This window comes from Dasypus novemcinctus, chromosome X (assembly GCF_030445035.2).
Source record: "Dasypus novemcinctus isolate mDasNov1 chromosome X, mDasNov1.1.hap2, whole genome shotgun sequence".
NCBI lineage: Eukaryota > Metazoa > Chordata > Mammalia > Cingulata > Dasypodidae > Dasypus > Dasypus novemcinctus.
The window spans coordinates 55,365,258-55,392,148 of record NC_080704.1 but is presented as its reverse complement, the minus strand read 5'-3'; the positions used below and the strand labels follow the sequence as shown (position 1 = coordinate 55,392,148).

Below are 26,891 nucleotides of genomic sequence, written 5' to 3'. Positions count from 1 at the left end.
TAGATGTACAGAGCTTTATCCTGGAGGCCAGGAGAGCACGAAAAATGTTGGATGCCAGTAGATTATCACAGAGTATTCCAGGAGGCTTTCCAAGGGAATTACCTGGCTTCAGACATTTTTTGATCACTGCAGGGTGATGCTGGAGTATACAGGTATTTAAACAGAAAGAAGAGGACATAGCAACTGTGTTGAGAGGAAATTTACCTAGTTGTGTGTGTGTGTATGTATGTGTGAGTGTGTTTGTGTGTGAAAGGGAGACTGAACTAGGGAGATATTTTTTGCTCATTTATCTCTGGGATGACAGTGATTGCCGTATGATTTACCGTAAAAAGCTTAAGTTCCCTTTACAGGTTTATCTCCTTCCATTTCTTCCTCTGGTATATTGTCCACGAACCATCAACTAGTATTTCAATCAAACACACAAGTTTCTGCTTATCCCATTTGGTAGGTTAAATTAAATATGGCTATAAATTCTTTTCAGCAACTTCCACCCAGAAGTGGTCTATTTCTCCACTCCTTGAAGCTGGGGTGACCTTGAAACTTACTTTGATCAATAAAATATGGCAGAAGTGTCATGTGCATTCCACAGCCTAGACCTCAAGAGGCCTTGCAGCTTCCACCTTCTCTCTCAGAACACTGCACTGAGTCTGCCATGTAAGGAAGCCAGTTTAGCCTAATGGGATACGAGGGAATATGGAGGAGACCTGAGGCACCCCATCTAACAGCCAGGCATGTGAGTGAGGCTGACTCTCTAGCTGACTGTAGCTGCATGAGTGTGCCTAGGCAAAACTATGTGAAGATTGTGAGAAATAATAAATCAATGCTGTTTCAGGCCACTACTTCTTTTTTTTACAGTAATAATTAAACTAATACACACAACAGCTAATATTCAGCTACTTGTGACAGTTTGCTGTTTTCCTCTAAAATATTCCACAAATTTCCATGCTTTGTACCTGCTGATCCCTGTTTCTAGAAACCATTTCCATGTTTTCATTTGACCACACTTCATTCATGTGTCAAGGTCCAAATCAACTGTCATTTGTGAATCTTTCCCCAGACGTCCCCAGGTGGAATTGGTCGGTCCCCATTTCATTTACTGACAAGTATGCTCATAATTTCTATCGTAAGTATAAAGAATATTTCCCCCTTCCCTTCCCCCATATCTATTACAAGGTAAGCTATCTCTAGCCACATGTGACATTTCACACACTGGTGAAATATTTCCTGTACTTGTTTATACAAATGTACCTTTATACAAATCTTTTTTGTAAATATTCCCCTACTTTTTGCTTCATGATGATCCCATTCCCCATATATACATCTGAATTGATTTTTAATTCCTAGGAGCTGGTAGAGTGGCTGGCACTTAGAGGTGCTCAGAAAATCTATGAATCAAAATTTTGAATTACTCAGGTCAGAAGGGGGGAATGAATCCTGGACTTTGGAGCAAGGTCAGGGACCTTTGCAATTTTGTTTCTTTTATAGTCTCCACATCAAGGAATCCAACCACATACTAACAATGTCTCCAACCATGACTTGGGCCATTGCCCTCTACTTGATGGTCATGGTCACCATATCAATCCTTATAAGGCACTTCATCAAGGGGAAGACATCTGGTATTAGGGGAAGAAGAAAAAGGATGTTGGGTGGCAGAAAGGCTTCTGGGAATTGGAGAAGACTGAACCCATTCCTCCACTGAACATTTTCTGTCTCCAAAGGAGATAAAGCCAGTAATGTTTCTACTCCCTGTGATTGCCATGTGGACATGCCCTGCTTGGAGTTAAGCTGAGACCTCTTTGTTGGGGACTAGTAAGAAAGCAGAATACTTAGATTGCAAAGCATTGTTCATAGAGGGGGCTTTATGCCATCAATCATACTTCACATTCTTAAGCTTGAGGAAACTCTATTATATTTGAAATTTTAAAAATCACTTATTTTAGAAACACTAATCCCTTGGCGTCCATGATATTCAGCTCTCCATGTCTTGTACACACTTATGTGAGTAGTTCATTCAGTATTCATTCAACACTTATTTAATCAGTGCTTATCTCATGTCAGGCTCTAGGAATACAAAGTCCCTGTTTTTTTGGTTTTTTTTTTCCCCTCAAATGTGCTGCCTACCTAGGTTTTGCAATAAGTTACAGCTTTTCTTAGCTATTGCCAACCCCAAAACACCAGGCGTTGGATAGTCACTGGACTGAGAACTCATACTTGCTGCCAGAAAAGGCCAAAAGCTCTTAGGTCAAGATTCAATGCAATCCCAATAAAAATTCCAACAGCAATTTTTTTTGCAGAAATGGAAAAATCAACTATCAAATTTATTTGGAAGTATAAGGGGCTCCAAATAGCTAAAACAATCTTGAAAAAGAACAAAGTTGATTGAGACTAGTAATGGAAGAAACTGTAGCATTGATGTGGAGAAAGTGGCCACAGTAGGTGCTGAGGGCAGGGAGAGAGAAGAAGAAATGTGATGTGGGGGCATTTTTAGGACTCGGAGTCATCCTAAAGGATATTGCAGGGATAGATGCTGGACATTATATATCCTGCCATAACCCACTGAATAGACTGGGGGAGAGTACAAACTACAATGTAAACTATAATCCATGCAGTGCAGCCCTGCTCCAAAATGTATTCACCAAATGCAATGAATGTGCCACAATGAAGAAAGAGGTTGTTGATGTGGGAGGAGTGGGGGTGTGGGGTGTGAGGTATATGGGAAACTTTTATATTTTTTTAATGTAATATTTTTTGTGATCTATGTATCTTCAAAAAAGTATGATAAAAAAAGAACAAAGTTGGAGGACTCACACCACCTAACTTTAAAGCATATGACAAAGCTATAGTGGTCAAAACTGCATGGTACTGGCATAAGGATAGACATACTGACCAATGGAACCAAATTGAGAGCTCAGAAATAAACTTGCACTCCTATAGCCAACTGATATTTGACAAGGCCACCAAGTCCACTCAAGTGGGACAGAACAGTCTTTTCAACAATTGGTGCTGGGAGAACTGTATTTCCATAGCCAAAAGAATGAAAGAGGACTCCTATCTCATGTCCTATACCAAAATTAACTCAAGATGGATCAAAGACCTAAATATAAGAGCCAGGACCATTATCTTCTCCTAGAAGATAATGTAGGGAGGTATCTATGAAATATTGTGTTAGGCATTGGTTTCATAAACTTTATACCCAAAGCATGAGCAACAGAAGAAAAAATAGATGTATGGGACCTCCTCAAAATTAAAAACTTTTATGCTTCAAAGAATTTTGTCAAGGAAGTGAAAAGACGGCCTACTTAATGGGAGAAAATATTTAGAAACCACATATCTGGTAAGGGTCTAACATCCAGCACATATAAAGAAATCCTACAACTCAATAAAAAAAGACAAGCAACCCAATTAAAAATGGGCAAAAGGCTTGAACTTTTCTAAATAAATGGAGAAAATAAAAATGGCTAAAAAGCACATGAAAAGATGTTCAGCGTCACTAGCTATTAGGGAAATGAAAATCAAAACTACAATGAGATATCGTTTCAACCTACTAGACTGGCTGCTATTTAAAAAAAAAACAGAAAAATTACAAGTATTGGAGAGGATGTGGAGAAATAAGAACACTCATTTATTGCTGTTGGGAATGTAGAATGGTGCAGCCACTGCGGAGGATGGTTTGGCTATTCTTCAGGAAGCTCAGTATAGAATTGCCATATGATCTGGCAATCCAGCTACTAGGTATGTATATCCAGAAGTATTGAAAGCAGGGACACAGATATATGCACACCAAAGTTCATAGTGGCATTATTCACAATTACCAAAAAATGGAAGCAATCCAAGTGTCTGTTAACAGATGAATGGATAAACCAAATGTGGTATATAGATAGGATGGAATATTATGCAGCTGTAAAAAGAAATGAAGTCCTGATGCATGCAACAACATGGATGAACCTTGAGGACATTATGTTGAGTGAAATAAGCCTGACAAAAAAAGACAAATAATACGTGATCTCACTGATACAAATTAAATATGGTGAGCAGATGCATGGAGATAGAGTCTGGAAGATAGTTTACCAGGAGATAGAATGGGAGTACAGAATGGTGAGATAATGCTTTATTTGTATATAATTTATAATTAGGTTGATTGTAATGATTTGCAAGTGGATGGAGGTGATGGTGGTGCGATGTGACTGTAATTAATAGCACTGAAGTGTGTGTGTGAACATGGTTGAAAGGGGAAGTTTTGGGTCATACACGTTGCTAGAAGGAAAGCTAGAGGATTAAAATGGGATCTGCATCACACAGTGAACTCTGGGGTGGCTGAGGATTGTGATTAACAATACAAATACAAGAAAGTTCGTTCAGGAGCTGTAAACAAAGGTATGCCGCTAGTACAGGGTGTTGATAGTGGGGTGGTATATAGGGAAAAGGCACCTAAAGCATACTTCTATGGGATATAAATGCATTCTTGTTGTCATAGGTATGTTCTCTGGATAATTAGAGGCCCACACAATAGCTAACACAATATTAAACTTCCATCCTGGGGAAGTCCTGCAACTTTCTCAAATATGATGGCAAAAATCTCTGAAATATATAAGGCTTGCCAAATAAAAGAAAACAGGGCAATATGCCAAGCTCTCAGTCTTTTTTTAAAAGATTTATTTATTTCTTATTTATTTCTCTCCCCTTCCCTGCCCCCTCCCCCCAGTTGTCTGCTGTGTGCACTCACTGTGTGTTCTTCTGTGTCTGCTTGTATTCTTGTTAGCGGTACTGGGAATCTGTGTCTCTTTTTGTTGTGTCATCTTGCTGCATCAGCTCTCTGTGTGTATGGCACCACTCCTGGGAAGGCTGCACTTTTTTCACGCTGGGTGGCTTTCCTTACAGGGCGCACTCCTTGCACGTGGGGCTCCCCTACACAGGGAACAGCCCTGCGTGGCAGGGCACTCCTTGCGTGCATCAGCGCTATGTATGGGCCAACACATCACATGGGTCAGGAGGCCTGGGGTTTGAACCCTGGACCTCCCATGTGGTAGGCAGACACTCTATCCGCTGAGCCAAATCCATTTCCCTGGTTGGTTTTTGTTTTGTTTTTTTAAAGATTTATTTATTTATTTCTCTCCCCTCCCCCACCCCCACCCCAGTTGTCTGTTCTCTGTGTCTATTTGCTGCGTCTTCTTTGGCTGCTTCTGTCGTCAGCGGCACGGGAATCTGTGTTTCTTTTTGTTGCATCATCTTGTGTCAGCTCTCTGTGTGTGGCGCCATTCCTGGGCAGGCTGCACTTTCTTTAGTGCTGGGTGGCTCTCCTTACAGGGCGCACTCCTTGCGTGGCAGGGCACTCCTTGCGTGCATCAGCACTGCACTTCTTGCGTGCATCAGCACTGCACATGGGCCAGCTCCACACGGGTCAAGGAGGCCCGGGGTTTGAACTGCAGACCTCGCATGTGGTAGACGGACGCCCTAACCACTGGGCCAAGTCTGCTTCCCCCCCTGTTGATTTTTATAAAGGATATTTATCTGGGGTAGAAGCTTATAGTTACCAGGCCGTAAAGTGTAAATCACTTCCCTCACCAAAGTCTATTGCCACATGGCGGAGCAAGATGTCTGCTGATGTCTGCCAGGGTTCAGGCTTCCTGAGTTCCTCTCTTCCTGGGGCTCATTTCTCTCTGGGCTCAGCTCCCCTGTTTTCTCCACAAGGTCACTGTAGACTGTGAGGCTTTCTAGGCTTTGCCTTTCTCCAAAGGCCAGCTGTAGGCTATCAGGTGACTGCACCCCGCTACTCCATGTGGGGGCTGTGCCCCACTGCACAGGTCTGGGATGCCTTTTTACTTTTTTTAACTAGGAGGTCCTAGGAATCGAACCTGGGTCCTCCATATAGTAAACAGGAGCTCAGTTGCTTGAGCCATGGGCACTTCCCCCCAGTGCCACTTAAAGAAGACAAGCAAGACAGCGAGCTGACCTGACAGGCTGGTCTGGTGAGCTAATGCCACAAGATGATACAACAAGGAGACACAATGAGACAAACAAGAGGGAGTGGATGTGGCTCAAGTGATTGGGCACCTTCCTCCCACATGGGAGGTTTGGTTCCCATGTCTCCTAAAAAGAAGATGAGCAGACAGTGAATGCAAACAACAGGGGTCGGAGGGGTGGAGAAATAAATAAAATAAATCTTTTTTAAAAAAATGTCTTCCAAAGTGCAGTGCAGTTCTTAACCTTGATGAAGCCCAATTTATCAATTTTTTCTTTTATGTATTGTGCTTTTGGTGCCGTATCTAAGAAATCTTTGCTTAATAACCCAAGATATTTTCCCATATTTTCTTCTAGGAGTTATATAGGTTTAGGGTTTATACTTATGTCTATGATCTTTGGGGAGTTAATATTGGTATATGATGCAAGGCATGGATCCAAGTTCACTCTTTTTTTGCATATGAATATCCAATTGTTCTACACCATTGGTTGAAAAGACTATATTTTCACCACTGAATTGCCTTTGTGCCTTTGTCAAAATTAATTGATCATGTTTGTGGACATTATTTTGTTCTATTGGTCTATTTGTCTACCTTTATGTCAATACAACATTACAATGATTTCTGTAGCTTTATAATGTTTTGAGATCAGGTAGTGTAAGTTCTCCAACTTTGTTCTTCTTTGTTAAAATTGTATTGGCTATTCTAGGTATTTTGCATTTCCATATAAATTTCAGAATTTTCAATTTCTACAAAAGAGCCTGGTGGTATTTTGATGCAATTGTGTCGACTCTACATATCAACACGGGGAGAACTGACATCTTAACAATGAGTCTTCCAGTCTGTGGACGTGGTATACATCTTTATTTAGATATTCTTTAATTTCTCTCAGCAACTTTTTATAGTTTTCAGTATACAGCTCTTCTACATTTTTTTGGTTAAATTTATCCCTAAGTATTTATTTTTGATGCTATTGTAAATGCCATTGTTTCTCTTATTTTCAATGTTTAATTGTTCATTGCTTATGTATAGAATTACAGTTGATTTTCGTATTTTGATCTTATATGCTATATCCTTGCTAAATTCACTTATTAGTTCTAATAGCCTTTTTGTAGATTATATAGGATTTTCTACATAGATGACTTTGGTATCTCTGAGTAAATACAGTTTTACCTCTTCTTTTCCATTCTGGATGCCTCTTATTTCTTTTGCTTGGCTTATTACACTGGCTAGAGTTTCCAGAAAAATATTGAATAGAAGTGGTGAAGGCAGATCTCTGTCTTGTTCCTGATTTTAAGGGGAATGCATTCAGTATTTCACCATTAAATGTGATGTTAACTGTAGGTCTTTTACAGACACCCTACACCATGTTGACAAAGTTTCTTTTTTCAAGAAATGGATGTTGGATTTTTCAAGTGCTTTTTCTGTATCTATTGAATAATCATATGGTCTATTTTTAGTCTGTTAAAATGGTCAATTACATTGATTGATCTTCAAATGCTAAACCAACCCCAAATTCTTGGGATAAACTTCATTTGATTGTGATGTAGTATCATCTGTATTTGCTGTTAGGTTCAGTTTGCTAAAATTTTAAGAATTTTTGCATCTATGTTTATGGTGATATTATACTGCACTTTTCCTTTTTTTCTACTGTCTATGTCTGGTTTAGTATCATAGAAAGAGTTCCGAAGTATGTTCTCTTCGATTTTTTGGAAGATTTTGCATAGAATTGACATTCTTTCTTCCTTAAAAGTTTGGTAGAATTCACCATATACGTCATCTAGACCTGGAGTTTTCTTTATGGTAATGTTTTTAACTAAAATTTCAATTTATGTAATAGATATAGGACTATTTAGTTTATCTCTTTCTCTTCAAGTGACCTTTGGTAGCTTGTTTTTTTTTTCAAGGAATTTGTCCATCTAAGTTGTCAATTTATTGGCATAAAATAGTCCATGTTACCCCTTTATTATCCACTTTTTAGGAGGTACCAGGGATTTAACCCAGGACCTTGTACATGTGAAGCAGGCACTCAACCATTACGCTACACTTGCTCTGCTATTATCCCTTTTAATATTTGAAGAGTCTGAGTGATATCACTTTCTCATTCCTGATTTTTTTTTTTAAAGATTTATTTATTTATTTAATTCCCCCCCTCCCCTGGTTGTCTGTTCTTGGTGTCTATTTGCTGCGTCTTGTTTCTTTGTCCGCTTCTGTTGTCGTCAGCGGCACGGGAAGTGTGGGCGGCGCCATTCCTGGGCAGGCTGCTCTTTCTTTTCACGCTGGGCGGCTTTCCTCACGGGGGCACTCCTTGCGCGTGGGGCTCCCCCATGCGGGGGACACTCTTGCGTGGCACGGCACTCCTTGCGCGCATCAGCACTGCGCATGGCCAGCTCCCCATTCCTGATTTTTGTGGTGTGTGTCTTCCTTAACTATTCATTGATCAGTCTTGATAGAGATTCATCAATTTTATTGCTCTCAAAGGACCATCTTTTGGTTCACTGATTTTCTCTATTGTTTTTCTGTTTCCTATTTCATTGATTTCTGTTTTGATCTTTATTATTTCCATCCTTATCATTACTTTGGGTTTAATTTGTTCTTTTTCAAGTCTCTTAAAGTGCTGATCTTTGGATCTTTCTCTTTCTGCAGCTTTCTCTTCTCCAGTAGTCTTCCTTGCGAACACTAGCCATCTTGTCTTCTCTGGACTCCCAATTTTGTCTCCTTCAATTCAGGGAAACCACCAGGATCCACCTGGATTCCTCCTCCCTGTGCTTCTAGGCAGTGAGCTGGAGAAATCACAGTTCTCAGGGCATTTGTTTCCCCTCTGTCAGGAACCGCTGACCTGTGTTGTACAATGTTGATAACTGTTGTTTTACATGTTTTAGTTGTTTTAGATGGGAGAGCAAATTTGATCCTTGTTGCTTCACCTTGGTTGGAATTTGGATAGCCGTTTTTGTCCAGAAAATGAGGATCCACAGAGAGTGATTGTCTTAGGGTTGCTGTGAGATTTTGAGAATACTTGCTTCTCCTGATACTTTTTTAAGATAAACTCTCCTTGAAACTGTGACTATGGCCTCATTCTACTAGTTTTTATAAGCATTATTTTCATCCTAGTGTATTGATGTGGATTCTGGTCGAATACCCTCAAGGCTGAAGGGTTTCTTAGAAGGAGTCTACAGGGATCAGTTATCTAAGGAAGGCAAGCCAGGGACAGCAACTTTTCCTGCAGAAATAATATAATGCATGCATGGAGAGAAAGATTTGGATTTGAGAAACATCTCTCTAGAGACTGAAGAAATTCCCATGAGGTGTCAGAAATTTCAGGAGGAACAGACAGTGGGGATGGCTTTCCTAGAAGATAGAAGACAGTGAGGTCCTGAAAGATGAAGCTGACAGTGAGGATGCAGAGCAACTGGAACTCTCATACAGTGCTGATATGAGGGTGAATGGGTCATTTTTACTAAAAGTGAACATATGTACACCTTGTAACCCAGTAATTTCACTGCTAGGTATATACTCAACAGAAACATGTCCTCACTAAGAAACATGTAAAGGAATATTCATATTAGCTTTATTCATAATAGCCCCCAAGTTAGAAACAACTAAAATGTCCTTCAACATTAGAAGGGATAAAGAAATTGTAGACTATTCCTACAACAGAATACTATAAGTAGTGAAAATGAATACACTAGTATTATATTAAAGAATGGGATTAATTTCATGAGCATAACATTGAGCAAAAGAAGCTGGACATAAAATAATGTATATAGTATGATTCCATTTATAGAAAGTTCAAAACATGAAAAACTAATCTATAGTGACACCTAGCAGATCAGTGGTTTTCTGGGTCAGAGGTGGGGGTGGGTGGGTTTAACTATGAAAGGGCCTGGGGAACTTTCTTTGGCAATGGAAATGTTGTGCCTTGATTGTGGTGATTGTTACACAGCTGCATACATCTTCCAAAACTCATCAAACTATATATGTAGTATCTGTGAATTTATTTTATGTTAATTATACCTCAATGAAGTTTATTTTTATTAAGCGCAGAAAGGGGAGTATACTGACACCTTCTATTAAATCTTATTAGAGTAACTCTGGGGTGTCTGATGTATTCTCAATTAAAAGGAAACAAAATTGTTATCTGAGATGAAAAATCCCAAACTCCAGACAAGAATATCCTCAAAGATTTGCAATCCAATATTATTTCTAATAGTGTTTAGGTTGTTTTCAACAAGAGAGTTGGTCTGAATAACACAGTCTGCCATATTCCTGGAAATGGAACTTCTGTGATCTAAATTTTACTTACAAAATGATGTATTGGCACATCATTTACATTCATTAAAATCAGAAACAACTTTAGCCTTTTTTTAAAAGATTAATTAAATTAATTAATTTCTCCTCTCCCCCTGCCCCCACCACCTCATTGTCTGCACTTGCTGTCTGCTCTCTGTGTCAGTTTGTTGTGTACTCTCTGTGTCTGTTTTCTTTTTAGGAGGCACCAGAAACAAACCTGGGACCTCCCATGTGGGAGAGAGGTGCCCAATTGCTTGAGCCAACTTCACTCCCTGCTTGTGTTTCCTCCCTGTGTCTCATTTGCATCAGCTCGCCACACCAGCCCATCTTGTTGGCTCATTGTCTTCTTTAGGAGGCACAAAGGAAGCAAACCTGGGAACTCCCGTGTGCTAGGAAGGCGCCCAACAGCTTGAGGCACATCCACTTCCCTGAGCCATATCTGCTTCCCTTAAGTCTTTACTAGTAGGAATGGTTAGGTAAAAAGGCTGGATTATTATTCAGTCATTAAAAACTATAATTAGAAGTGGTTTTAATATCATGGAGATTTATGTATACTATAATAGTGAAAAGGCTGGGAACAAAGTTCTATATACAGTAGCATATCAGCTATATAAGGAACCGTATTTGCAAAGAAAAATAGTAGAAGTAAATGCAGCAGGTTTTTAAAAAATAATCATTGAATCTAGGGAGAGTTTGGAAATTGGGGAGATAATTTTTCCTTCTTTATAGCTTTGAAATTTCCCTTATTTTTTCTAGGACAGGTGCATTCCTTTTATAACGGTGAAAATAAACTTTTAAAAAGTTGATCAATTTTTATTAAGGACTTATGACTTGATGTATTTAATTGCGAAGCAGTGCCCATGTCTGGTGGTGCCAAAAGATAAAAAAAGATAAAAAAAGAAGTATGAGTAAAGCATTGTATGAAGTTTCTTATCTTGATGTATTTACTGTTCTGTCAGGCTGGCCTTGTTAAATATAAATTCAAATACAGAAGAGAAAACTACAAGTTTTAAAGCCATGAAAAAGGGCTTGGTCCAGACATTAGGCAATGATGGTATATATATATTTTTTTCATTTAAAATTTTATTGAAGTGTATCATTCATACATGACCACACATAAACAATAAATGGACAGTAAAAGTTGTGAACATACAAAACGGAAATGCATATCATCACACCGGGCCCCCCAAATACCTTCCGGACAGTGTATTCTTAACTCCCCCATGTCCCATGGGTGCTCCAAGGACTGCTGGCCACAGAACCTGGGGAGAGGTCTTTGGGATGAGGGGCTACTGAAAGTGTGAAGAGGAGATGGAGTGAAAAATCGAGGACAGCTGGGTCAATGAGAAAAGGGGAAAGGGGCCAGGAGGATTTACTTGGAGAGCAAATTTAGGGACTATCTAGTCTGCACTACGTGTGGGATTTAGCATCAAAAAACTTTTTTTTGTCTTTATTTATTTTTTTAATATTACATTAAAAAAATATGAGGTCCCCATATACCCCACCCCAGCATCAAAAAACTTGGTCATTTGTATGATGTTATGCATGTTTGCTTTGTTAAGTTCACAACTTTTACTTTACACTTATTGTTTATGTATGTTCATGTATGAATGATACAAAAAAAAATAATAATAGGGTGGGTTGGGGGAAAAACACACCAAATGTAAGAAAAAAAAACTTAGTTATATTAGATATATGATGCTGGGAAGTTACTTAACCTTTTTATTTTTATTTTTATTTATTTATTTTTTAAATATTTATTTATTTATTTAAATCCCCCCTCCCCTCCCCCGGTTGTCTGTTCTCTGTGTCTATTTGCTGCATCTTGTTTCTTTGTCCGCTTCTGTTGTCGTCAGCAGCACGGGAAGTGTGGGCGGCGCCATTCCTGGGCAGGCTGCACTTTCTTTCGCACTGGGCGGCTCTCCTTATGGGCGCACTCCTTGCGCGTGGGGCTCCCCTACGCGGGGGACACCCTTGCGTGGCACGGCACTCTTTGCGCGCATCAGCACTGCACATGGCCAGCTCCACACGGGTCAAGGAGGCCCGGGGTTTGAACCGCGGACCTCCCATATGGTAGACGGACGCCCTAACCACTGGGCCAAGTCCGTTTCCCCTTAACCTTTATAGGTCTTAGTATTCCTCCCTCTGAAAATGCATTAAGAGATTTTCTTTGAAGGGCTCTTGTGATGATCAAAATGAGAGAAGAGAGATGAACTGCTGAGAATTGTGCAAGATCTACTGGTAATTACATCTAATCTGAACTTTATTTTGAAATGTTTCATAGTCTTCTTTTGCTTTCAGAGGACTTAATTTTACAGTTATGTGTCATGTCAAGTGGTTCTTTTTTATTTACATAAAAATATCAAGTAGCAGTATAGGTTGTGTTCAGGGAAAACTTAATATGTGACTTGAATGTCCGAGGTCTGACGAATGCTGCCCTAAATCATGCTCTGTTCTGAGCAATGAGCCAGCTACTCTGTGGGATTCCCCAGAAAAAAGGAATCGAGTTTTCATCTTCAAACATTTCACAGATAGTAGATGGTTGGTAGAGCATCTGATACACAAAAGCCTCACGTATGTAGCCAACAGATTTGCTAACACTATACTATCTCTGGGTTGGAAGAGGAGTGTCTTTCCTATTTATGCCACTCCCTAAATACTAATTTATTAATTCAACACGCATTCAGTGATGTCTTCTAGGCTCGAGGCAGTGTCCTGGATGCTGGATTTACAAAGAAACATGGCCCTTGCTCTCAAGGTTCTCGTAGTCTAGTGGGAGAGGCAGACTCAGTCCTTCAATCAATAAAACTCCCACTTTCCGCTTTAGTGCTGGGAGTAAACGAACTGACTATGAAGTGTAACACCCTCCCTGGGGGTAGCGAGAGGCAAGTACTCAATATAAAATGACGAGGTCGATGGTGGTTCCAACATCTAAGCAATCTCCCCTCTTTGAGTTTCAGCAATTTGTACTCTTCTCTCATTGACTACCTCCTCTCCAGCATCACCCACACCAAGAGAGAAGCCACAATAAAGGCTGTCATTGGCTGAGCATCTGCTGTATCCCAGGCACTTCATTCATTCCAGCCACATGTATTTATGGAGAACCAGCTATGTGTTCTAGGCTTGGGGATGCTGCATTGAATTAAGCAGACGAAAATCCCTGTTATCACTGAATTTACATTCTAGGCAGAGAGACAGACAATAAGTAATGAATGTAACAAATCAGTAAGTTATGTAACAGAAGATAAGACACGCTGTGGAACAGAGGAAGGAAAGGGGAGGGCTGATGGGAGAGGATGCGATTTTAAATGACGCAATCAAGATAGGCCTTATGGAGAAGGTGACATTTGAGTAAAGGCTTAAAGGAGATGAGAGAGGAAGCCATGCAGAAATCTAAAGGTAGAGTGTTCCAGATAGTGAGAACAGTAAGATCACACACCCTGAGGTGGGAATGTGCTAATTGTGTGTTCCAGGACTTCCAAGTAATATTGTGCCTAGGTACTGGGGATACAAGGGTGAGCTCAATAAATTACAGCAAATGGGTAAGTCTCACCTGCATGAGAGGGCACGCAGGATATTTTGCTAGTATTTGGCATAGAGGGGGCTCAGGAAGAGTTTGTCCAAGGAAATGCCAAGCAAGCTGAGACCTGAAGGATCTCTAGTATTTGGTCAGGTAAAGAAGGAGTAGAGCAGAGTATTCCCAAATGATGTTGTACCATATAGGAGGTCCTGGGTGCTAAGGAACACAGGGGCTCTGGTGGTCATAACCCTTTCTACAGGGATCAAGTTTTATTTACTGGGTGTGGCCTGAGGATCTCAAGGCCCACCCAGATTTTTTAAAATATATTTTTTATTTATTTTTAAAAGATACTCAGACTACATAAAATGCTACACAAAAAACACAAGGGATTCCCGCATGTCCCACTCCCCACACCTCCCACCTTTCCCTACACTAACAACTTCCTTCATTAGTGTGGTTCATTCATTGCAATTGATGAACACATTTTGGAGCATTGCCACACAGCATCCACCCAGATTTTTAAGTGTATAATATTCTTTTTTTTTAAACTATTTTTTAAAAAGATTTATTTATTTATTTCTCTCCCCTTCCCCCCGCCCTGGTTGTCTGTTCTCTGTGTCTATTTGCTGCGTCTTCTTCTTTGTCCACTTCTGTTGTTGTCAGCGGCACGGGAATCTGTGTTTCTTTTTGTTGCGTCATCTTGTGTCAGCTCTCCATGTGGGCGGCACCATTCCTGGGCAGGCTGCACTTTCTTTTGCACTGGGTGGCTCTCCCTATGGGGTACACTCCTTGCGCGTGGGGCTTCCCTACGCGGGGGACACCCCTGCGTAGCACGGCACTCCTTGCGCGCATCAGCACTGCACATGGGCCAGCTCCACAGGGGTCACGGAGGCCCGGGGTTTGAACCCGGACCTCCCATGTGGTAGACAGACGCCCTAACCCCTGGGCTAAGTCTGCTTCCCGAGTGTATAATATTCTATTGCATGAATGTCACCTAATATATTCAACGAAATCCTTTACAAATGGATATTTGGATTCTTTCCAAGTTTCCACTATTACAAATATAGCTAGACAAAAACATCTTTGTTCAGAATCCTTTCAACAGCTGACCAATTATTTCTCTAAAATATATTATTAGAAGGAAATTTGCCAATCCTAGAGTTCTCATATTTGAGCTTTTGATGCATATGCCCTGTCTGCCTTCTGGAAAGTTTGTGTCAGTTCACAGCATTACATCAGGTTATGAATACAACTGTTACTCTCCATTCTCATCAACACAGTTTTTTTTTAATGACCTTGTCCCAGGATTTGGGATTAAAAAAGAGGATAGCAGGTTTCTATCCTTGTTAGAGGAAAGAGTAGCTGGTTTCAGTCCACATGCAGGAACTTTCCTGTATTGATTATTTTTCTCTCCCTTGTTTAATACAAGTATTAGGGCCATCATACTGTTCAGGCATTAGATAGTGAGTATGTTACTGAAGCAGAAGTGCCTTTGTCCTGGTTCTCAGAACCAGTCTGTGGAACATTCTGATCTATGGTATCCACTCCCCTAGTATAGTAGGCAGAATAATGTCCCCCCAATATGTCCATGTACTAATCTCCAGAACTTGTAAATGTTATCTTATCTAATGAAAGGGGCTTTGCAGATATGACCAAGTTAAGGATTTTGAGATGGGGAGATTATCCTGGGTTATCCACTTGGGGCCTAATGTAGACATGAGGGTTCTTATGACATGGAGGCAGGAGGAGAGAAAGAGAAAAGGTGGTGATGGAAGCAGGGGTCAGAGTGATGTGAGGCCATGAGCCAAGGAAATGCAGGCAGCCTTTAGAAAATAGAAAAGATTCACTCCTAAAGTCCCCAAAAGGGATGCAGCCTTTGATTTTAGCCCTGTAAGACCCATTTTGGACTCTCATCTCCAGAACTATGAGATAATAAATTTGTATTGTTTTGAGCCACTGAGTTCATGGTACTTTTGTTACAGCATCAATAGGAAAATGATACACCTAGGAAAGAGCACACAATACAGGGGTTAGGAGTTCTGGTTTGAGGGAGAAGGAGATGTGATGGTTTGGTGCTGAATGCACCCGAAAAGATCATGTCTTTATAAGCTAATCCATTACTGTGGGCGTAAATCTATTGTAGGTGGGACCTTTTGATTAGATTACTTCAGTGTGACCCAGGGTGGGTCTTAATCCTCTTACTGGAGTCCTTTATAAAAGGAATGAATATAGAGAGAAAGACACAGAGAGAAATCCCCAGGAGCTGAGAAAGAACGCCTTGGAAGCCAGAAGCTGAAATCAACCGAATTCAGAAGCAGAAAGAAAGGCACAAAGCAGGAAGTTGAAGGCAAGGAAGCCAGGAGGATGAGGGAGAGCCCCCGCAGATCCGGCCACATGCCCTGCCATGTGGAGAGGAGCGCAGGATTGCCAAAAGCCAATCTTTGGGAGAAAAGCATTGCCTGATGAAGCCTTGATTTGGACATTGTCACATTCTTAGAACTGTAAACTTACAGGTGAATAAATCTCCATTGTAAAACCAACCCATTTCTGGTATATTGCATTCTGGCAGCTTTTAGCAAACTGAAACAGGAGATCTAAAATAGAATACCAGCTCCAGTGCTTACTAAGTCTGTGAACTTGAACAAGTTACTGTAAGTCTATGTGCCTTCACTACTTCATCTATATGATGAACATGATAAACACAACAGTCTTGTGCATATTGAGAAAATGGAGGAATAACATAGAGTTCTGGGTGTGGTATATAGGAAAAAGTTAAATGACAGCTGTTGTTATTTTTAGTAGTAGAAGTAGCACCCAGGAAATGCCCAATATACTCTAGTTGTTATTATGTAATAAAGATTTTGAGCTACAAGTTATTAGACCTTTCTCTCTTTGCCTATGACTTAGCATTAAGCACATCAACAAGAGACCCAGGTTCTCCCCCATGCCTTCCCCTAGACCAGGGAACACATAGCTTTTTCTTTTATTTTTTTTTTGAGGGTCCCTTTTATGTGACAAATTGCTTTTTCTCACTGTTTTCAGAATTCTGTCTTTATTGTTGGCATTTGACATTCTAATTAGTATGTGTCTCAGAGTAGGTCCATTGGGTTTATTCTGTTTGGAGTACATTGTGCTTCTTGGACATGTATACTTAAGTCTTTCATAAGAGTTGGGAAATTTTCAGCCATTATTTCCTCAAATATTCTTTCTGCGTCCTTTCCCTTCTCTTCTCTTTCTGGGATGCCCATGATGTATAAGTTTGTGCACTTCGTACTTAGCTTTTTTTTGGTGAGTGGCAGGAGTTAAGAAAAGTCAGAGACAAGTTCTGAGCCCAGCTCATAGACTGGAGCTGCTGGAGCTGGGTGTCCATCTACCTAGTCCAGATGACACCCTGAAACCTCACCCTACACCCCATGCTCTTCCAAGAGTAGAAAACATGGGGCTCCTAACAGCCCAGTCAGGGGCCAGGAGGAGCCATTAACATTGTGCCTGTGTAAACTACACATCAGTGTGCAGAGTAAGGGCACCCAGATGTTAGTGTAAACTACCCTGGGGTTAGGGGTATGGGTTAGAGGGCTGGGGCCAGAGCCATTTCTGATTTTTCATTTTGTTTATACATGCAAGGCACATACTTCATTTTATTCTTAGGTGTACTCTGCTAAGAGGAGTTCAAATAATAGCCTGCAAGTGAAAGAAGGTAATCATTACTGGTCGGTCTGTAGCAGACAGAACCTGCAGTGTCATTGGATCCTCCAGTGGACATTGTAGAAGCTGGCACAGATTCCTCCAAGGGCTTATGGAACTTGTTGGGGACACTGAAGGTGTTGGATAAGGGCATCTTCAGAGACCCTGGGAGAGTCCCTATAGTGAACAAACAGCTAGTTTTTGTTTCTCCGATGACCCAGAGGACCAGTAAATCAGTCCCTTGGCAGAGAGAGAATAACTCAGCTAAGATACTTTTTTCTTTCTTAACAAAACCCTTTTGCCATAAACAAAACTGGTTTAACTTATAATGAAAAAGTATCTAGTCTAACAAAAAGTCCATGGGTACGATATTTCCAGGATTGATTAAGTCATAAAGTCTAGGGTCTTGACATTTTTCTGTCCTTCTATCCCTACCATCTTTAGCTAAGCCCCTTCATGGTGCCAAAATTGTGGCCACAGTTCCAGACCCTGCATATAGAGGAAAAAATGTCTAGTGGAAAATGATGGACTGGTCCTTCCTATTATGAGCAAGAAAATTGTCTTTAGGTCAGGTTACCTGGAAACAAAGAGTATGAAATGGAGATTAGTGTGTAGTAATTTTAATGGGGAGTGCCCTTTGGATTAACACTTGTGGAAGGAAGAAAGCTGGAATTGGACAGTGGGAGGAATTGAGCTGTGATGCAATTGCAACAAAGGTTTCACCCAATGCTATGGAGATCTCCAGAGCTGTAAGAGTTCTTCAGAATTGTCACAGTTTAGGCGAGGTTGCCTTATTGGCTGCAGCTTTCTCCATTCCTGCTGGGAAAGAGGAATGAATGAGTGGATGGGTGAGACTACTTCTTTCAGCCAAAGGCAAATGCTGGGGAAGGACTCAGATGAGAACTCTTGGCTGTCAACACTCTCAGCAGCTGGGCAAATAAACGTTTCAGCCTGAAAGAGAAAGCTGGGCAATGCCCCAGCATCTTCTACAAAAACCTTCCTCAGAAAAACCCCACTCTCAGATTCTATTTTAATGAGCTCATTTGGTCCATGTGGGACGTTTTTAATGACGCTCCAACATGTAAGTAAAAAAAATCAAATCTATTAACTGTGCCTTTTTAAAATCCAAACTTAATGTTTTTAAATCTTTAAAAATTTTATTTTAAAAGCATCTTCTTAAAATTTTTAAAAAATTTTAGGAGGTACCAGGGATTGAACCAGGACCTTGTACCTGGGAAGGAGGTGCAGAACCCCTAAGCTACATCTGCTCCCCTAAAAGAATCTTTAGATTACATAAGTGTTACATAAAAATATAGGGGATTCCCATATGCCCCATTCCCTCCCCTTCCCCCAAATTTAATCTTTATTGGAGGAATAGGACATTGATGTGTATTTTTCTATATGTCCATTACTCCCATCCAATATCTGAGCTCAAGATTTGAAAATGTTTTGTTTAAAAACTGTGCTAACTGTGCTCTGCTCTGGGGATTTGAAGGTGGACAAGATGCATATGGTCCCTGCCTTCAAGGAGTGCCCAGTCTGTTGGGAGAGACAGTCAATAAAACAAACATCTGAACAGAGAGAGGTTTAGATTGGCTGGAGCATAGAGTGTGGGGTGGGGCAGAAAGAGGGGCCTGCTACAGATGAAGGTAAGCAGGGCCTGATATACCTTGTCCAGGAGCCCAGATGTTGCCTAAGAGCAGCAGGTAGCCCCTACAGAGTTTGGAGCAGGGGTGACATGACTGACCAGATGGGGATTTAAGATAGGTCCCACAGGCAGAGGGATGGAAAATGGGTGGGAATGGGCCAAGACTGGCAGCAGCATGACCAGCTGTGAAGTAGTGGTTGTTGAGGAGAGAGGAGGTTGATCTGAACGAGAGAATTGACTGTGGTGATGGAGAGAAGTGAGCTTAAAAAGCTAACTTAGAAACACTTAGGAGGTAGGACTGGCAGGGTTGTTGACTGGTTGGAAGTTTGGGGGTGGTGAGAGAGAAAACAAAGGTGACTTGAAGGATTTTCTAGTCTGTGCAGCTGGGTAGGAGGTGGGTACATTTTACTGAGAGAGGGAACACCAGAGAAAGTGCAGAAGCTCAGGGACTGGGGGAGATTAATTCGGTTTTGGATGCATTGAGTTGTCTTTGGGGTGGAGATGCCCAGGTGACCGCTTTAAACATACTTCTGTACATTAGAAGAGAAGGCTGATCTGAGGAGATGACTCTGGGGATTATCAGTGTAAAACAGCATAGAAGGGGGGGGGCGGTTAAGACCCAAATTGGGATGCATATGCAGCTCAAGTAGTTGGGTGCCCACTTACCATATGGGAGGTCCCAGTTTCGGTTCCTGGTGCCTCCTAAAGAAGACAAGCAAGACAGCAAGCTGACATGATGTGCTGGCACAGTGAGCTGATGCGACAAGATGATGCGGCAAGATGGTGCAATGAGGAGGTACAATGAGGAAACACAATGAGAGACAACAAGCAGGGAGATGTGGCTCAAGCAATTGGGCACCTTCCTCCCACATGGGAGGTCCTAGGTTTGGTTCCCAGTGCCTCCTAAAAAGAAGATGAGCAGACACAGAGAGAACACAACAAACAGACACAGCGAGCAGACAGTGAGCACAAACAATGCGGGGGCGGGGGGGGGGGGATAAAAAATAAAATAAATCTTTAAAAAAAGAGACCCAAATTATTTGGATTTAAATGGTAACTCAATCACTTGCTACCTGTGTGATTTTACTTAACCTTTCTGTGTCACAGTTTCTCATCTGTAAAATGGGATAAGTTGGAAAAAATATTCTTTTCCTTTTCAGTCACTTAGTCTAGGAGTGTGTTCCATTTTTATACAGCAAGGTGCTTTTCTAGCATCAGATACTTCCTGGGGAAAATAGGAATCTCTACTCATCTATGTGTCTGCCTAGATAGGCATAGAAGATGTTTTGAGTATGTATACCATGTGCATGTATTACTTATGCTAAATAAAAAGAGGAAAAAAATTCAAAACCATGAAATATTTATTCCTATGTGTGTGTAAATAATTTTACCAGCCTGTCACACTCAGAAGCCCACCTCCTTTTAATCCCTTACCCTCTTCTAACCCCCAGAGGGTATGCAGATCATCTGTATAAACAGAAACTGGGTGCATCACCTCTGCCATGATTATGCGTGGTTTTGCAGGCCTGTTTCTTTATCAAAATGAAATTTTACAAAGTCCTTAGCATGATCTAGAGCAAAGTGGGGGTAGGGTGGTGATTGACTGAATATTAAATAGTCATTCATAAAACAAATGAATACATGGAGAGATGATTGTATAATACCAAGGGAAGTTTAGTGTGTGTGTGTGTGTATACATTTTTTGTATATATGTTTGCATATATATACATATATACACAGTTTGCAAAAATGCTTTTTGAGCAAGGATTGAGTTGTGACAATGCCCACTCCAGAATGCACATAGTAAGCATTAAGTAAAATTAGCTGCTAACAGTAATTAGTATAGTAGTGTAGTAAGCATCCAGTACAGTTAGCTGCTATTATCATTATTCTTTATTCTTTACATTGCTCCAGAAGCATAAAAGGGGTCTACTAAATGGAGTGATGGTCTGTAGTGGAAACATGTCCATGTCCACTCCTGCTCACAGTTATTAATGTTATAGAATAATGGAATGATTGTTTGAAGACTCAGTAACTGGGACATGGTGTTGCCACTTACCTGACAAAAGTCTCCATATGCTCTCTATGGAAAATATTTACCTCCTGCTGATCTCTCTGTAGCTTACAGATTGCTAAATGCTTGGGATAAGAAAACCTTACCCTGAGATCTCAAATATTAGAGCAGGATGAGCTGACAGACAGAGGGCAAGTATCAGGTACCATAGGGATGTTCTAATAATCTGGAGTGATTTTCAAGACAGTTTCTAAGATATTCTAACCAGTGATCCAAACAACCCTAATATTTACTGAGCACTTACTATGTACCAAGCATTGTTTTGAATGGTTTACATGTATTAACTGATTTAATTTCCAACTCATAACTCTTTGACTTATGTACTATGGTTGCCTCAATTTACAGATAAAGAAACTGCTTAAGCAACTTACCCAATGTTTTCTAAGTAGAGAGTAGTAGAGCCTGGAATCAAACCCAGGTAGCCTAACTGTGAAGCCCAAATTCTGAATTCCTCTGCTTTCCCTCTTACAACTCACACACTCTATGAAATGCTTTTTGTTCAGGAATGGGAAACACCTTTCCAGTGCCCAAATGTCTTAATTTTTCTCCCATTGTTTCTGCACAGGAAGCAAAAGGGCTTTATTATTATTATTATTTAAAGATTTATTTCTCTCCCCACTCCCCCCCACCCCGGTTGTCTGTTCTCTGTGTCTATTTGCTGCATCTTCTTTGTCCGCTTCTGTTGTCAGCGGCACAGGAATCTGTGTTTCTTTTTTTTGTTGCGTTATCTTGCTGTGTCAGCTCTCCGTGTGTGCGGCGCCATTCCTGGGCAGGCTGCACTTTCTTTCGCACTGGGCGGCTCTCCTTATGGGGCACACTTCTTGCGCGTGGGGCTCCCCCACGCAGGGGACACCCCTGCGTGGCAGGGCACTTATGCGCATCAGCACTGCGCATGGGCCAGCTGCACACGGGTCAAGGAGGCCCGGGGTTTGAACCGTGGACCTTCCATGTGGTAGACGGATGCCCTAACCACTGGGCCAAGTCTGCCGCCCAAAAGGGCTTTTAAAAGGCTTGTGATGACAAAATCTCTTTACACATTCAGTGTTGACACCTGAGGTCATATCTGAAAGGCAAACTGTATCCATGTGTAAATGAATCCACAGGTACTACTTGAGTACCTACTATGTGTTTGCCTTGGGCTGCAGAGTTAGATATATCTTCTGCCACCTTGTACTAGTTTTGTGCCTCAGTGCAAGATGGTACCGACCTCAAATCCTGTTTGTTCATCTGTAAATGGAAGATTGTGAGACATGCCATTTTCAAGGTTGTCATGTCTCAAGGACTGGCCCATCACAGGCTCTTAAAAAAGAGATAGCTACTATTGTTGTCCCTCATTGTGCTTGTGTTATGGATTGAATTGTGTCCCGCCAAAAAAAAATATGTTCAAGTCCTAACCCCTGGTTCCATGAATGTGATCCTATTTGGCAATAAGAACTTTGAAGATGTTATTACTTAAGATGAGGCCAAACTGGGTTAGGGTAAGCCTTAATCCCATATGACTGGTGTCTTTATAAGGAGAGGAAATTTGGGCATTGAATAGGAGATGGATAGAGAGATGGCCACGTGACGGAGAAGAGACTGAGTTATGCTACAGATTTCTGGCCACTACCTGAACCCTACAGACTTCAGAGGAAGCATGGCCCTGCCGACACCTTGATTTCGGACTTTTAGCCTCCCAAACTGTGAGAAAATAAACTGCTGTTTTTTTTAAGTCATCCAGTTTGTTGTGCTTTGGCAGCCCCAGAAAACTAAGATACCTGGTCAGAGGCTGCATGAGGAATAAATAAACGTTGCCCAAGGCCAAGCAGACAGCACATACAGAGATTAAATATTCTTAGTGCAGATTAGATGTTGATCTGAGCATGTGACAGCTTGGATCCAGGAAAAACCACAGTCTGGCCTTTGGGAGGCAGCTCAGTGATAAAGTAAGAGCTCAGCCCACAGAGTCAGAGATATCTGGATTTTTCATAATGATAATAGTAATAGTATCATTCATTGGTATAATCTACAAACATTATTGGTACAATCTACAAACATTATTCAGATTTCTTGAGTGTTTTTTTCATTTTTTAAATTAGAGAAGTGTTTTTCTTTTCTTTTTTTAATTAGAGAAGTTGTAGATTTACAGAAAAACCATTCAGAAAGTACAGATTTCCCATATACCCTCCCGCACAGTTTTCCTTATTATTAACTCTTTGCATTAGTGTGGTATCTTTGTTACAATTGATGAAGCAATATTGTCATAATTATCCTATTAACTGTAGTTTATAGTTTAAATTAGGGTTCACTCTTTGTGTTGTATGGTTTTTTTTTTGAGGTACCAGGACTGGGAATTGAACATGGTACCTCGTATGTGGGAGGCTAGTGCTTAACCATTGAGCCACATAGGCTTCTTTGATATGGCTTTTTCATTTGTTTGCTTGTTTTTTCCCCACCCAGGAGGCACCGGGAATTGAACCCAGGACCTCCCATGTGGGAGGCAGGTGCTCAACTGCCTGAGCCACGTTCGCGCTCCAGGTTTTTTTTTTTATATTTATTTTATTTATTACCACACCCTCCCCGCTTTCCCACTCTCTGTGTCCACTTACTGTGTGTCCTTCTGTGTCTGCTTGTATACTCATTAGTCGGCTCTGGGAACCGATCCTGGGACCTTCTGGAGTGGGAGAGAGGCAATTACTCCCTTTCATCACCTCAACTCCCTGTTCTATGTCTTCTTATTTTCTCTCCTCTGTATCTATTGTTGTGTCATCTTGCTGCGCTAGGACTCCACGTCAGCTGGCACTCCTGCCCAGGGCAACTTTCCTGTGCTGGGTGGCATTCCCAGGCAGGGCGGCATTCCTGCATAGGGCAGCATTCCTGCATGGGCTGGCACTCCACGTGGGCCAGCTCACCATGTGGGCCAGCTTGCCCTCCCGAGGAGGCCCTGGGCGTCAAACCTGGACCTCTTATATGGTAGACGGGAGCCCAATTGGTTGAGCCACATCTGTTTCCCCCCAAGTATGGTTTTAAAATTTTTTATTCTGGTAACTTATATACAACCTGAAATTTCCCATTTTAACCACTTTCAAATGTACAGTTAATTCAGTGGTGTTAATTGCATTCACAATGCTGTGCTACCATCACCATCCTTCATTACCAAAACTTTTCCATCACCCCAAACAGAAACTCTATACCAATTAAGCATTAACTCCCCATTTCTTACCTCCACCCCAGCCCCTGGTAACCTGTATTCTAGTTTCTGACTCTATGAATATTTTAATTATTTCATATAGTGAGATCAACCAATATTTTTCCCTTTGTGTCTGGCTTATTCCACTCAACACGATGTCTTCAAATTCATCCATGTTGTAGCATGTAACAAAACTCCACTCCATTTTATGACTGAATAATATTCCATTGTTGTATATACTACATTTTGTTTATCCATTCATCTCTTGATGGACACTTGGGTTGCTTCCATCTTTTGGCGATTGTGAATAATGCTCCTATGAACACCGGGTTGCAAACATCTGTTTGAGTCCCTGCTTTCCATTCTTTTTGGTATATACCTAGAAGTGGGATTGTCAGATCATATGGTAATTCTATACTTAACTTTCGGGGGAACTGCCCAACTGTTTTCCACAGCAGCTGCACCATTTTACATTGCCACCAACAATGAATGAGTGTTCCTCTTTCTCCTGTCCTCTCTAACACTTGTTATTTTACATTTTAAAAGTAGTAGTAGTTCTAGTGGGTGTGAAATGGTATCTCATTGTAGTTTTGATTTGCATTTCCCTAATGACTAATGATGTTGAGTATCATCTTTTTATGTGCTTTTTGGCCATTTGTATACCTTCTTTGGAGAAATATCTATTCAAGTTCTTTGCTTATTTCATAGTTTGGTTGTTTGTCTTTTTGTTGTTGAGTTGCAGGAATTCTTTATACATTCTGGATATTAAGCCCTTACAAGACATATGGTTTTTAAATATGTTCTCTCACTGTGTAGATTGTCTTTTTACTCTAATGATAAAGTCCTTTGATGCACAAATGTTTCTAATTTTGATGAGGTCCCTTTTATCTATTTTTTCTTTTGTTGTGTATGCTTTCTGTGCAAGGTCTAAGAAACCATTGACTAGCACAAGTTCCTGAAGATGTTTCCCTATGTTTTCTTCTAGGGGTTTCATAGTTTTGGTTCTTATATTTAGGTCTTTGATACATTTTGAGTTAATTATTGTACAGTATATGGTGTGAGGTAGCAGTTCACCTTCCTTCTTTCGCATTCTTTTCCTAGCACCATTTGTTGACAAGAGTATTCTTTCCCAATTGAGTGGACTTGGCACCCTTGTCAAAAATCCATCGGCTATAGATGTGCAGCTTTATTTCTGAACTCTCAATTTGATTCCATTGTTCTAGATGTCTGTCCTTGTTCCAGTATCATGCTATTTTGATTATTGTAGCCTTGTAGTGAGTGTTAAAATCAGGATATGTGATTCCTCCAATTTCATTCTCTTGTTTTGAAGATGTTTTTGGATATTCAGGGCCCCTTACCCTTCCATATAAATTTGATAATTGGCTTTTCCATTTCTGCAAAGAAGGCTTTTGGAATTTTAAAAATTATTTAATATTTTTTATTACTTGACCTACCATTAAGGCAATCTATAACAAAAAAGTAGAAAACATTAGTGCCTACAATATAATCAAACTGGTAACCAGCAAACAATACAGAATGGTCCTTGGGCCAACCATACTTTTCTAGAGCAGCAAAACTCATAAAATCCCTCACCAAGCCCAGAAATAATGACTTCTACAGTTCTGAATATAAACTGATTTCTCACATAAACTTAGATTGCACAAAGATAGAATTTTAAATGTGAATACTTTAAAATTTAGACTTATCTTAAAATTTCTTAGATGAAAAATTATTGGGAAGCGGACTTGGCCCAGTGGTTAGGGTGTCCGTCTACCACATGGGAGGTCTGCGGTTCAAACCCCGGGCCTTCCTGACCGGTGTGGAGCTGGCCCATGCTCAGTGCTGATGCACGCAAGGAGTGCCCTGCCACGCAGGGGTGTCCCCGTGTAGGGGAGCCGCATGTGCAAGGAGTGTGCCCCATAAGGAGAGGCACCCAGCGCGAAAGAAAGTGCAGCCTGCCCAGGAATGTCACGGAGAGCTGACACAAAATGACACAACAAAAAGAAACACAGATACCTGTGTTGCTGACAACAACAGAAGCAGACAAAGAAGAACACGCAGCAAATAGACACAGAGAACAGACAATCGGGGTGGGGGGGGAAGGGGAGAGAAATAAATAAAATAAATAAATCTTTTAAAAAAACTATAAAAGGATATAAACAGCAAACCAAATGATATAAGAGTTAAGCTTTACAGACTTGCGGCTCCTACCCTTTGGTTTGTTGGACTTACCCTGACCAGCAGACAGGGAGGTGAAGAGAGTCAACCACCACACCAGGGAGCCAAGAGTGCCTACAGCTGCCAGCAGAATTGCATCCATCATCCATGTGGAATCTAAGCCCCCTCTCGATATAGAGGTGGAGTGGACATAACCATCCCAGGGTCCACAGGATGGAGGAGTAGAGTATGGATTAGAGTGGACTTACTGGTGTTCTGCTGGGGAACTATTGTGATTAGTAAGGGAAGAAATTATAGTCGTGTTGTGGAGAGGGTGGCCATGGTAGCTGCTGATGGTAGGGAGAGGGAAGAAGAGATATGATGTGGAGGCA

At 40.9% G+C, this 26,891-nt stretch overlaps 1 pseudogene; it reads left to right on the top strand.

Annotated features, from left to right (window-relative positions):
* Window positions 1-26,891, top strand: part of LOC101424284 (glutamine synthetase-like) — a 416,428-nt pseudogene that overhangs the window by 181,919 nt on the left and 207,618 nt on the right.